The sequence below is a fragment of the Triticum urartu genome, chromosome 3 (genome assembly GCF_003073215.2).
Source record: "Triticum urartu cultivar G1812 chromosome 3, Tu2.1, whole genome shotgun sequence".
In the NCBI taxonomy this organism is placed as follows: Eukaryota; Viridiplantae; Streptophyta; class Magnoliopsida; order Poales; family Poaceae; genus Triticum; species Triticum urartu.
In genome coordinates this window covers 144,666,447-144,681,023 of record NC_053024.1, presented here as the reverse complement: position 1 = coordinate 144,681,023, position 14,577 = coordinate 144,666,447, and the positions used below count along the sequence as shown (strand labels likewise).

General features: G+C 41.0%; 1 long non-coding RNA gene across 1 annotated transcript; it reads right to left on the bottom strand.

Annotated features, from left to right (window-relative positions):
- Positions 1–8,949: 8,949 nt before the first annotated feature.
- Positions 8,950–13,072, bottom strand: LOC125543331. Its single transcript, XR_007298380.1, has 2 exons — positions 12,412–13,072; positions 8,950–9,280 (listed from the first exon to the last, which is right to left on the bottom strand). It is a non-coding gene; the product is annotated as an uncharacterized LOC125543331 (long non-coding RNA).
- Positions 13,073–14,577: the final 1,505 nt, after the last annotated feature.

Sequence of the window (14,577 nt, the reverse complement as noted above, 5' to 3'; positions counted from 1 at the left end):
ATCGAGTGCTAAGCTAACGGAATGGGTCAAGTCAATCACATCATTCTCCTAATGATGTGATCCCGTTAATCAAATAACAACTCTTTGTCTATGGTTAGGAAACATAACCATCTTTGATTAACGAGCTAGTCAAGTAGAGGCATACTAGTGACACTCTGTTTGTCTATGTATTCACACATGTATTATGTTTCCGGTTAATAAAATTCTAGCATGAATAATAAACATTTATCATGAAATAAGGAAATAAATAATAACTTTATTATTGCCTCTAGGGCATATTTCCTTCAGTCTCCCACTTGCACTAGAGTCAATAATCTAGTTCATATCGCCATGTGATCTAACATCAATAGTTCACATCTTTATGTGGTTAACACCCATAGTTCACATCGATATGTGACCAACACCCAAAGGGTTTACTAGAGTCAGTAATCTAGTTCACATTGCTATGTGATTAACACCCAAAGAGTACTAAGGTGTGGTCATGTTTTGCCTGTGAGAGAAGTTTAGTCAACGGGTCTGCCATATTCAGATCCGTAAGTATTTTGCAATTTTCTATGTCTACAATGCTCTACACGGAGCTACTTTAGCTAATTGCTCCCACTTTCAATATGTATCCAGATGAAGACTAAGAGTCATCCGGATCAGTGCCAAAACTTGTATCGACGTAACCCTTTTACGACGAACCTTTTGTCACCTCCATAATCGAGAAACATATCCTTATTCCACCAAGGATAATTTTGACCGTTGTCCAGTGATCTACTCCTAGATCACTATTGTACTCCCTTGCCAAAATTAGTTAGGGTATACAATAGGTCTGGTACACAGCATGGCATACTTTATAGAACCTATGGCCAAGGCATAGGGAATGATTTTCATTCTCATTCTATTTTCTGCCGTGGTCGGGCTTTGAGTCTTACTCAACTTCACACCTTGTAACACAGGCAAGAATTCTTTCTTTGACTGTTCCATTTTGAACTACTTCAAAACCTTGTCAAGGTATGTACTCATTGAAAAAACTTATCAAGCGTCTTGATCTATCTCTATAGATCTTGATGCTCAATATGTAAGCAGCTTCACCGAGGTCTTTCTTTGAAAAACTTCTTTCAAAACACTCCTTTATGCTTTGCAGAATAATTCTACATTATTTTCGATCAACAATATGTCATTCACATATACTTATCAGAAATGCTGTAGTGCTCCCACTCACTTTCTTGTAAATACAGGCTTCACCGCAAGTCTGTATAAAACTATATGCTTTGATAAACTTATCAAAACGTATATTCCAACTCCGAGATGCTTGCACCAGTCCATAGATGGATCGCTGGAGCTTGCATATTTTGTTAGCACCTTTAGGATTGACAAAACCTTCTGATTGCATCATATACAACTCTTCTTTAAATCCATCAAGGAATGTAGTTTTGTTTATCCATTTGCCAGATTTCATAAAAATGCGGCAATTGCTAACATGATTTGGACAGACTTAAGCATCGCTACAAGTGAGAAAATTTCATCATAGTCAACACCTTGAACTTTGTCAAAAACCTTTTTCGACAAGTCTAGCTTTGTAGATAGTAATACTACTATCAGCGTCCGTCTTCCTCTTGAAGATCCATTTATTTTCTATGGCTTGCCGATCATCGGGCAAATCCATCAAAGTCCATACTTTATTCTCATACATGTTCTCATACATAGATCATATCTCAGATTTCATGGCCTCAAACCATTTCGCGGAATCTGGGCTCATCATCGATTCCTCATAGTTCGCAAGTTCGTCATGGTCTAGTAACATGACTTCCAGAACAGGATTACCGTACCACTCTGGTGCGGATCTCACTCTGGTTTACCTACGAGATTCGGTAGTAACTTGATCTGAAGTTACATGATCATCATCATTAGCTTCCTCACTAATTGGTGTAGTAGTCACAAGAACAGATTTCTGTGATGAACTACTTTCCTATAAGGGAGAAGGTACAGTTACCTCGTCAAGTTCTACTTTCCTCCCACTCACTTCTTTCGAGAGAAACTCCTTCTCTAGAAAGTTTCCGGATTTAGCAACAAAAGTCTTGCCTTCGGATCTGTGATAGAAGGTGTATCCAATAGTTTCCTTTGGATATCCTATGAAGACACATTTCTTCGATTTGGGTTCGAGCTTATCAGGTTGAAGTTTTTTTCACATAAGCATCGCAACCTCAAACTTTAAGGAACGACAACTTAGGTTTCTTGTCAAACCATAGTTCATACGGTGTCGTCTCAACGGATTTAGATGGTGCCCTATTTAACGTGAATGCAGCTGTCTCTAATGCATAATCCCAAAACGATAGTGGTAGATTGGTAAGAGACATCATAGTTCGCACCATATCTAATAAAGTACGGTTATGACGTTCGGACACACCATTATGCTGTGGTGTTCCAGGTGGCGTGAGTAGTGAAACTATTTCACATTGTTTTTAACTGAAGGCCAAACTCGTAACTCAAATATTTTACTTCTGCGATCATATCGTAGAAACTTTTTATTTTTGTTACGATGATTCTCCACTTCACTCTGAAATTCTTTGAACTTTTCAAATGTTTTAGACTTGTGTTTCATCAAGTAGATATACCCACATCTGCTCAAATCATCTGTGAAGGTTAGAAAATAACGATACCTGCCGTGCCTCAACACTCATCGGATCACATACATCAGTATGTATTATTTCCAATAAGTCAGTTGCTCGCTCCATTGTTCCGGAGAACGGAGTCTTAGTTATCTTGCCCATAAGTCATGGTTCGCAAGCATCAAGTGATTCATAATCAAGTGATTCCAAAATCCCATCAGCATGGAGTTTCTTCATGCGCTTTACACCAATATGACCTAAACGGCAGTGCCACAAATAAGTTGCACTATCATTATTAACTTTGCATCTTTTGTCTTCAATATTATGAATATGTGTATCACTACGATCGAGATCCAATGAACCATTTTCATTGGGTGTGTAACCATATAAGGTTTTATTCATGTAAACAGAACAACAATTATTCTCTAACTTAAATGAATAACCGTATTGCAATAAACATGATCAAATCATATTCATGCTCAACGCAAACACCAAATAACACTTATTTAGGTTCAACACTAATCCCGAAAGTATAAGGAGTGTGCGATGATGATCATATCAATCTTGGAACTACTTCCAACACACATCGTCACTTCACCCTTAACTAGTTTTTGTTCATTCTGCAACTCCCGTTTCGAGTTACTACTCTTAGCAACTGAACCAGTATCAAATACCGAGGGGTTGCTACGAACACTAGTAAAATACACATTAATAATCTGTATATCAAATATACCTTTGTTCACTTTGCCATCCTTCTTATCCGCCAAATACTTGGGGCAGTTCCTCTTCCAGTGACCAGTCCCTTTGCAGTAGAAGCACTTAGTCTTAGGCTTAGGACCAAACTTGGGCTTCTTCACTTGAGCAGCAACTTGCTTGTCGTTCTTCTTGAAGTTCCCCTTCTTCCCTTTTCCCTTTTATTGAAACTAGTGGTCTTGTCTACCATCAACACTTGATGCTCTTTCTTGATTTCTACCTTCATCGATTTCATCATCATGAAAATCTCAGGAGTCATTTTCGTCATCCCTTGCATACTATAGTTCATCACGAAGTTCTACTAACTTGGTGATGGTGACTAGAGAATTCTGTCAATCACTATCTTATCTGGAAGATTAACTCCCACTTGATTCAAGCGATTGTAGTACCCAGACAATCTGAGCACATGCTCACTAGTTGAGCGATTCTCCTCCATCTTTTGGCTATAGAACTTGTTGAAGACGTCATATCTCTCAACTCAGGTATTTGCTTGAAATATTAACTTCAACTCCTGGAACATCTCATATGGTCCATGACGTTCAAAACGTCTTTTGAAGTCCCGATTCTAAGCCGTTAAGCATGGTGCACTAAACTATTAAGTAGTCATCATATTGAGCTAGCCAAACGTTCATAACGTCTGCATCTGCTCCTGTAATAGGTCTGTCACCTAGCGGTGCATCAAGGACATAATTCTTCTGTGCAGCAATGAGGATAAACCTCAGATCACGGATCCAATCCGCATCATTGCTACTAACATCTTTCAACACAATTTTCTCTAGGAACATATCAAAATAAACACAGGGAAGCAACAATGCGAGCTATTGATCTACAACATGATTTGCAAAATACTACCAGGACTAAGTTCATGATAAATTTAAGTTCAATTAATCATATTACTTAAGAACTCCCACTTAGATAGACATCTCTCTAATCCTCTAAGTGATCACGTGATCCAAATCAACTAAACCATGTCTGATCATCACGTGAGATGGAGTAGTTTCATTGGTGAACATCACTATGTTGATCATATCTACCATATGATTCACGCTCGACCTTTCGGTCTCCGTGTTCCGAGGCCATATCTGTATATGCTTGGCTCGTCAAGTATAACCTGAGTATTCCGCGTGTGCAACTGTTTTGCACCCGTTGTATTTGAACGTAGAGCCTATCACACCCGATCATCACGTGGTGTCTCAGCACGAAGAACTTTCGCAACGGTGCATACTCAGGGAGAACACTTCTTGATAATTAGTGAGAGATCATCTTATAATGCTACCGTCAATCAAAGCAAGATAAGATGCATAAAAGATAAACATCACATGCAATCAATATAAGTGATATGATATGGCCATCATCATCTTGTGCTTGTGATCTCCATCTTCGAAGCACCGTCGTGATCACCATCGTCACCGGCGCGACACCTTGATCACCATCGTAGCATCGTTGTCGTCTCGCCAATCTTATGCTTCCACGACTATCGCTACCGCTTAGTGATAAAGTAAAGCATTACAGCGCGATTGCATTGCATACAATAAAGCGACAACCATATGGCTCCTGCCAGTTGCCGATAACTTGGTTACAAAACATGATCATCTCATACAATAAAATTTAGCATCATGTCTTGACCATATCACATCACAACATACCCTGCAAAAACAAGTTAGACGTCCTCTACTTTGTTGTTGCAAGTTTTACGTGGCTGCTACGGGTTTAAGCAAGAACCAATCTTACCTACGCATCAAAACCACAACGATAGTTTGTCAAGTTGGTGCTGTTTTAACCTTCGCAAGGACCGAGCGTAGCCACACTCGGTTCAACTAAAGTTGGAGAAACTGTCACCCGCTAGCCACCTTTGTGCAAAGCACGTCGGGAGAACCGGTCTCGCGTAAGCGTACGCATAATGTCGGTCCGGGCTGCTTCGTCCAACAATACCGCCGAACCAAAGTATGACATGCTGGTAAGCAGTATGACTTATATCGCCCACAACTCACTTGTGTTCTACTCGTGCATATAACATCAACACATAAAACCTAGGCTCGGATGTCACTGTTGGGGAACGTAGTAATTTAAAAAAATTTCCTACCCACACACAAGATCATGGTGATGCATAGCGACGAGAGGGGAGAGTGTGATCTACGTACCCTTGTAGACCGACAGCGGAAGCGTTAGCACAATGCGGTTGATGTAGTCGTACGTCTTCACGGCCCGACCGATCAAGCACCGAAACTACGGCACCTCCGAGTTTTAGCACACGTTCAGCTCGATGACGATCCCCGGACTCCGATCCAGCAAAGTGTCGGGGAAGAGTTCCGTCAGCACGACGGCGTGGTGATGATCTTGATGTTCTACCGTCGCAGGGCTTCGCCTAAGCACCACTACAATATTATCGAGGATTATGGTGGAAGGGGGCACCGCACACGGCTAAGAATATGATCACGTGGATCAACTTGTGTCTATGGGGTGCCCCCTGCCCCCGTATATAAAGGAGCAAGGGGGAGGCCGGCCGGCCCTTGTGGGCGCGCCAAGGAGGAGTAGGATTCCTACTCCTAGTTGGAGTAGGTTTCCACCTTTCCTAGTCCAACTAGGAGAAGGGGGGAAAGGGGGAAGAGGGGAAGGAAGGGAGAGAGGGGCCGCGCCCCAAATCCCTTGTCCAATTCGGATTGGGCTTGGGAGGGGCGCGCGCCACCTCCTGGTCCTTCCCACTAAGGCCCATTAAGGCCCATTGCTTCTTCCTCGTATTCCCGTAACTCCCCGGTACCTCCGAAAATACCCGAATCACTCGGAACCTTTCCGATATCCGAATATAGTCGTCCAATATATCGATCTTTATGTCTCGACCATTTTAAGACTCCTCGTCATGTCCCTGATCTCATCCGGGACTCCGAACTCCTTCGGTACATCAAAACTCATAAACTCATAATATAACTGTCATCGAAACCTTAAGCGTGCGGACCCTACGGGTTCGAGAACAATGTAGACATGACCGAGACACGTCTCCGGTCAATAACCAATAGCGGAACCTGGATGCTCATATTGGCTCCTACATATTCTACGAAGATCTTTATCGGTCAGACCGCATAACAACATACGTTGTTCCCTTTATCATCGGTATGTTACTTGCCCGAGATTCGATCGTCGGTATCTCAATACCTAGTTCAATCTCGTTACCGGCAAGTCTCTTTACTCGTTCCGTAATACATCATCTCGCAACTAACTCATTAGTTGCAATGCTTGCAAGGCTTAGATGATGTGCATTACCGAGAGGGCCCAGAGATACCTCTCCGACAATCGGAGTGACAAATCCTAATCTCGAAATACGCCAACCCAACATGTACCTTTGGAGACACCTGTAGAGCTCCTTTATAATCACCCAGTTACATTGTGACGTTTGGTAACACACAAAGTGTTCCTCCAGTAAACGGGAGTTGCATAATCTCATAGTCATAGGAACATGTATAAGTCATGAAGAAAGCAATAGCAACATACTAAACGATCGAGTGCTAAGCTAACGGAATGGGTCAAGTCAATCACATCATTCTCCTAATGATGTGATCCCGTTAATCAAATAACAACTCTTTGTCTATGGTTAGGAAACATAACCATCTTTGGTTAACGAGCTAGTCAAGTAGAGGCATACTAGTGACACTCTGTTTGTCTATGTATTCACACATGTATTATGTTTCCGGTTAATACAATTCTAGCATGAATAATAAACATTTATCATAAAATAAGAAAATAAATAATAACTTTATTATTGCCTCTAGGGCATATTTCCTTCAGTTTTTTTGGTCTGTTTTCTTTGTTTGGTGTCAGTTTTTTTTCATGATTTTTTTTCTTATGGTTTCTTCTGTTTTTTATTTCTTCACCGGTTTTCTTTTACTTCTTCATTGTACTTTTTTCACTTGTTTGTTTTTGTTTTTTCTTCTTCTTCATATGTTGATTTTCTTTGTTTCTTTCTCGGTTTGTTTGTTTTCTTTGCATTTATTTTTGTTTCTTTGTCAGTTTTCACTGTTTTTGTTTCTTTTCTTTTTTTCTTGGTTTTCTTTGTTTCTTCCCCGATTTTCACTATTTTCTGAAAACAAGATGTACATTTTTTTTCTTAAATACATGTTTTGAACAGTTTTTTGAATACATGGTCAGCATTCTTCAAATACATGGTGAACATTTTTTAATGGAAATAATCATTTTTTCACACACAATGTACATTTTCCGGATACATCAGGAACATTCTTAAATACATGTTTAACATTCTGTAAATACAAAATTTTCTTCTTTAAATATTTTTTATATATACTTTTACTCAATGTACATTGTCCATTTTCATATAAATCAGGAATATTTATTTATACATCTTTTAGATTTTTTAAATACATGATCAACATTTGTTCATACACATTGTAATTTTTTGTATACATTTTTCGTATACATGAGAAACATTTTCTGTAAAGATCTATTTTTTTCAAATACTTGATTAACAAATTTTATATACATGATCACATTTTTTTCATACCCATTGTAAATGTGTTTTATACATTTTTCATATAGATGAGGAATTTTTTTCCCTACAAAATTAACATTTTTCAAATGGTTGATTTAGTTTCTTCAAATACTTGATTAAAATTTTTCAAATGCTTAATTAGCGTTTAAATACACGATCAACTTTTTTTATTTACATTATATACATTTTTCATATGCATTGAAAACATTTTCTCTATAACATTTAATATTTTCTAAATGCTTGAATAACATTTTTTTTAAATGTTTATGTAAATTATTGTTGGTAATATAGTATATATTTAGTTCATACACATTGTATACATTTTTCATATACATTGGATTTCTCTATACACATTTAAGATTTTTTAAATGCTTGAATACCATTTTAAAAATGTTTATGTAAAGTAATATTTAGTATAGTACCCCTCCCGTCCCATAATGTAAGACGGTTTTTTGACACTAGTGTAGTGTCAAAAAATGTCCTACATTATGGGACAGAGATAGTATTTTTTGCAGGGGGGTGCGCGGGGGGAGGGGGCAGAGGTAGTATATATTTAGAATATTTGGATGAAGTATAAACAAAAATAAAAAATTAAAGCGTAAAACAAAAACGAAAAGTGCACAAAGCCAGGAAAAACAAGGCTGTGGCCTGTTTCACGCATGGGCCGGCCTATCTCGCGCTCGCCTTCAGGCCATGCTGCCCTATGTCTCGCTACAAGCGACAGATAGGGGCGCCTCTATTTAGCGTTGTTGCATGGTAATAATGCTCCTAAAACGCACACTGGGCCTCTGCCCAAGTAGCCCCCTTTAGTTGAAAAGCCCGCTCAAAGCCGCCGTATTTTTGTGGTTTTCAAAATGCACGTGAATTAAAAAAATCATGGATTTTAAGAAATGCTTTCATGAATGTGAAAACAAATGTTCACGGTTATGGTAAAAATGTTTACAACACGACCTTTAGAAAATATTAATGAATAAAAAGTTCTTGAAGTTCAAAAGGTTCATAGATTTGATTTTTTTACATCAATTTTTAAAAAATGAATTTAAAAAATATTATCTAAGGTTACTTTTTGCATGTTTAAAATAAAATCGCAAATATTATAAGAAGTTAACGAATCGAAAATATATTCATATTATTTATACATCTTGAAAAATAGTACTAAAATAGAAAAAATGAAACAAGTAACAGAAACACAGAGAAACAAGGATGAAGCTAGCGGGCGCCCGAGCGCCCCACCATCGATGTGAACGCTCGATGGAAATAGAAGGGGAAACGGAAGGACCAAACGCATAGCTCTCGACAGTTTCCGAAAACGGCGTCCACAGCCAGTGCACTGCCTGAAAAAGTGTTGCATGCGAATAGAAGAATCTAGCAAAACTACCACGCCACGTCCAACATAAGAACGCCAAGTCCCATGTGCTCACGCTATCCATCCCACCTGCATTTATTAGAGGGATCAAAAACATTAAAAAGTTATAACTTTTGATTCGAGTGTCAAAATTCAGATCCGTTTATACCGTTGGGTTTTTCGTGGCGAGTTCTTCAAAACTACATCCCACATGAATAGGTTTCAACGAACTTTTTTTCTCGAGCAACTTTTTATGCTACGGAGGCAACTTTAGTGCTATAGAAAAGCAACCGTCTTTTCCCCTATTATGGCTACCTATTAGCCAAGGATCCTTCTAAATTGGTTACCATGACTACCAATTGACTAGGTTCACCTCTAAGTCGCCTACCATAAGGACAACTCCAACGCGGATCACCAAATCACCCAAAATGTCAGAATCGACCTCTCTAGATACTTTTAACCATCCAATGGCAGTTGCCTAATTTGTTTGAACAAGTCCATACGTCCGAAATCCTCCAAGCCGAAAGAGGAGGGGGCATTCTCAGGGCCCCTCGGCGTCCATTGCTCTCTTCAACATCAAGCCGAATCCCATCTCCTCAGACGACAAGAGGAGCAAAATCCGCCCCTCCTTGTCGAGGCCCTCGCGATGGACAAAGAGTCTGCACTACAAAATGGAGATGCCAACCCAACGGTCAACCTCCGACCACTATCTGACGGTGCCCTCTCCGCCGCTCCCAAGCTAACATGACGTCCAAAACTAGATGCCGTGTAAAGGAGGAGACATCGTCCCCACTGCACCAACCATTTCTGTTGTAACAAGGAGGTGGGAACAAGCCTCTATGGTCGCTCCAAGAATCCACCCCGAGGAGAGGAAAATCTTGACTCTACCTCTATGACCCAAACATAATTACAGGTATCTAAAACCTTTAGATATTTACCAAATAATGGTCTTGACAAATATTATTGTTCATGAGGATTGGGCAACTGGATACATGATTTTAGGCAAACTACTTATTGATTGTGGGCAACTAGATACTTGATTTTAGGCAACTGTATTGTTGATTGTGGGAAACTATAACTGAAAAAGGGGTAAAGAACATACACATGTTCATTTTTTGAGGGTTCATAGATAAATTTAATCCTCTAAAAACACTTCGTGGTTTTAGTTACGTCCCCATGACCATTCCATCCTGCTCCCCCTTTATGATTATTCGCTAAGTATTTACGATCATACCAAGGGATCCCACCCCGAGGAGATAAATTCTTGATGCATCTCTATGGCACAAACTTGAAAGATATCTAAAATATTTACATATTAGCTAAATTATGGTCTTGGTAATTGTTTTGTTCATAAGGATTGGGTAACTGGATACATGGTTTTAAACAACTACATGGTTGATGTTGGGCAACTGGATACATGGTTTTAGACAACTGTATGGTTGATTGTTGACAATTGGATACATGATTTTAGGCAATATTATGGTTGATTGTAGGCAACCATGACACCTAAAAAGGGATAAAGAACATACAAATGTTCAGTTTTGGAGGGGGTCACAAAAAACTTAATCCCCTAAAAACACTTTGTCGTTTTAGTTATGTCTTCATGCAGTGAAATTACCTACCTTATTTGTTTTCTAACATCAATCATAATTTAATCCACACGTTGTGTTATGGACATCCATAACCATGGTAGATAACTTATGAGAAATGTTTTAACTGCTTCTACAAATCATGGTTAGGCGGTAATATGACCATGCATGTGTAATATATGTTGTATGCGTCTTCATAACGCGAGTTGCCTCCTTTAGTGTTGAAAGTTGACTCCATGTAATGCCAAATTTTCTCACTAATGATGCTAGGTTGCCTATATACGATGAAAAGTTGTCTACCAAAGTTTCTAAATTATCTACGAAGTACTTGCTAGGTAAATCCAATAGTACACATGGTGCAAGACAAGTTGCTTCTATTTAACACTCAACTTGCCTCATCTAGCATCAAAGTTGCTTTCAAGATCCACAAAAATCCACAAAACTATTCTTTCAAGATCCAAAGTGACTATTCCTTGCAAAAGATCCAAACAACTATCCTAGCAAACCCAAGCAACTGTATGACCAAAAAAATACAAAATTGTTTCTAGCAAAACCAAGCAACCATATTACCAGAAAATAATGCAAAACTGTTCTAGCAAAATCGGGCAACTGTTCTAGCAAAGCAAAGCAACTATCATATCTAATCCTAGCAACTGCATTACCAAAAGCAACTATGAAAAACTATCCTAGTAAAAGCAAGCAATTGTCCCTAGCATTACTACTTAGATTTTGTACTTTTAGCCAGAAAAAATATATAACCAACTTAAATAGTTTTTATGGACAACTATTTGAACCCCCCCCCTACCCTCCCCCCCCCCCCCCCCCCCCCCCAATGAAACTTCTCATCTATTTTTAGCAAAAATTCAGAACAACTCAATTACTCCCTATGCACCACAATACTTTTGGTTCAGCAGCTATAAGTATTGTGGTACAGAGGGAATACAATGCAAAACTGTTCTAGCAAAAAAATCCAAGCCATCGTTCTAACAAAACCAAGCAACTGCATTACAAAAGACACAAATGCAAAACCATGTTCAAAATGAATCCGAGCCACTGCCCTAGTAAATCTAAGCGACTGCGTTACACACAAAAAATGTAATTTTTATTAAGAATCCAAGCAACTCCATTGTCCCTGGAGTACTATTTACATTGCGGTTGTATATAATTTTTTACTGGGTGATTTGGGCAAGTACTATTTATATTGAGGAAACTTACTCCATTGGAAATTGCAACTTTTGTATAAATTAAAACAATTTACTACTAAACAAATTTTACTGATATAAAGTGAACAAATTTATTTGGAATTTATTACCAAACTGCCCAACTTCATTGCTCAGGCAAAGAATTGAATCGCGTGAATCGACCAAGAGTAAACTAGCCAGCCCGGCATACACATATGCAAGTCTACGGCAAATCAATCAACCTGCTTGCTTGGGTGCTTCTCCACTAGCTTTCATAAATCCTACAACTTTCATCTGATTTTGTGAGCAAGTCTAACCCCGACAAAAAGCTACTGCTCGACCTGCCTGCACTCCCTAACCTCTCCTCCATCGTCAGCTACGACCTTTTTGAGCAACTATTACAGCCGTCATGAGCAACGACTAGGTGAACTAAACTTATGCAGAAATTTACCAATTCAGAAGCACGCCAGCCGTGAACGCCCATGCTCATCCGCTTGAAGAGCAGACACAGTCGGCCCATAGCCTCGGGTGCACCCTGATGGACACACACACCGACTCATTTGCCACGACCAGCAGCATGGCGTTCCTGATGTCGACTCGTTCACCCCGACCAGCAGCACGTTGTCGCTGATGTCGTCTGTCTCCTTCCATTGCGCTCCATCCAGGACCATCACCTTGAACGACCACGTCCACCGGCGGCGTCACCCTTTCGTGGCCTTCTTAGACTCCTTGAGCACCACCATTAGGGGCCCGTCCCCGCGGCGGGAGGTAGAACGGGCTTGCGCCCGACGGCGCAGGTGACCGGGGGAGCAGGCCCCGCGTGCATCATCAGGAGGAAGGAGGAGGAGGGGGTCGTCGGGCAGGGGCTGGGCGTGGCACTTGTCGCCGGGAGTAGGCAAGAGGAGGAGGAGGTCGGGAGTGTGACGTGGCGGGTCTCGACGAGAGGACGACCGGGCGGCAGCCATGTAGCGAGAAGGAGCGCGGTGGAGGGGCGCATGGCCCAGAGGAGGAGCGGGGCGGCGGCCGTGTCTCACGGAGGAGGCGTGGGGCGGCTGGTGGGGCGATGTGTGGTGGTAGGATGAGTGGATAAGGAGCGGTAGTTGGACATAGACGACGTGTACCGCTTAGCCTCTGTCGCCTGTCGCCACCTATGTCGGAACGGTCCAGTGTGATCTGGCGCGATCGGCCGGATCGGAGGGCTCTGACGCGTGCGCTCACGAGGCACAAATCACATATTTAACCTGAGGTCCAAATCAAATCATAAACTGACCTTGTTCCGAAAAAATTTCACTCTGCTGATCCTTTTGTGTGGCGCCCGACAGCTAGGCGCCACACACCATTATGCAGCGCCTCTGCCTTAGGCGTCGCACCTCCTGCCAGCGTGGCAGCCCTGGTCCAGTTGCGGCCCCACAGACAGCACTGCAGCGCCTCAGACTTAGGCGCCACACTTGTAATGTGCAGCGCCTAGCTCTTGGGCGCTGCACAGTCTGTGTTCCACTTAGGCTGGCCCCACCCTCTCTCCCATCCCACCCCCACCCCACACATCCCACCCCACACAAACCCTTAGCCTTGCGCCTCTCCTCTCTTCCCCTCTCCCCCTCTCAAATCCTTCTCAAATCTTGCAAATCCGAAGTATTTGACCGTGGATTTCGAAGTCAACCCCTCCCTTAGGGAGGTAATCTCCTTCGATCCCCTCGTTTTCATCCATAGGAATTGTCACATTTGCTCAAATATTGCTACTTTGGGAAAACCCTAGTTTTGGCTTGGATTTGCAAATTTGTATTGAATCATGTTATGTTTCTTTGCTAATTTGGGTTGGTTAGGCTTTCATAGTATGCTAGGGTTAGAGTTATGTGTGTTTCATGTTGGTGTTAGGGTTATGCTATGGTTAGGGTTGTGGTTATTGTTAAGTGAGGGTTAGGGTTATTAATTCATATATATGTTATGGCATATGTATTTTGTGCAAATATTTTTTGTTAAGTACTTACTTGATATATGTGTGTTTTTTATTATTGTAGGGATAGGGAGAACATGTGTTTATGTTCATCATGTGGATAAAGAGGCCTTTTTGAAAGGCAATGTTGAGCCGGACCCGGATGAGCTTGACATGGTGTTTGAGAGTAGTCCAAGCTATGCGGAGCTCTTGGACCAAGTGTGGAAGGATTTGAATTGGATGGACCCAAGTGACGTTGTTGAGTTCGTGGGAAGGCATAATGTTGGTTTTGAAATGCACATCCGTTGGAAGACAATGCGTGTGAACTCCGAGCAACGTTGGGTTGCATACAAGGAGACGGTTGCCGAATCTCTAGACAAGGCTCTTGAGTTATTTGCCTCCAAGAAGGTTGAGTCTACTTTGAATTTGGACTTGAACCGGAACCCCTCCCCGTTGGTTGCTAGCACTCCACCACCCATGAACCAAGATCAAATGAGTGAACCTCATTTCACGCAACAAGATTGGCCAACATTGAGCCCGACTCCAAACAACCAAAATGAAGGTTTTGAAGAGGAGAATGATGAGTACGAGGAGGATGACAACGAAGTTGATCTCCATGACAACAATGTGGGTGATCTCGACCAATATCATGTGCAAGAGACAATGGACCAATCCATCCCTTTT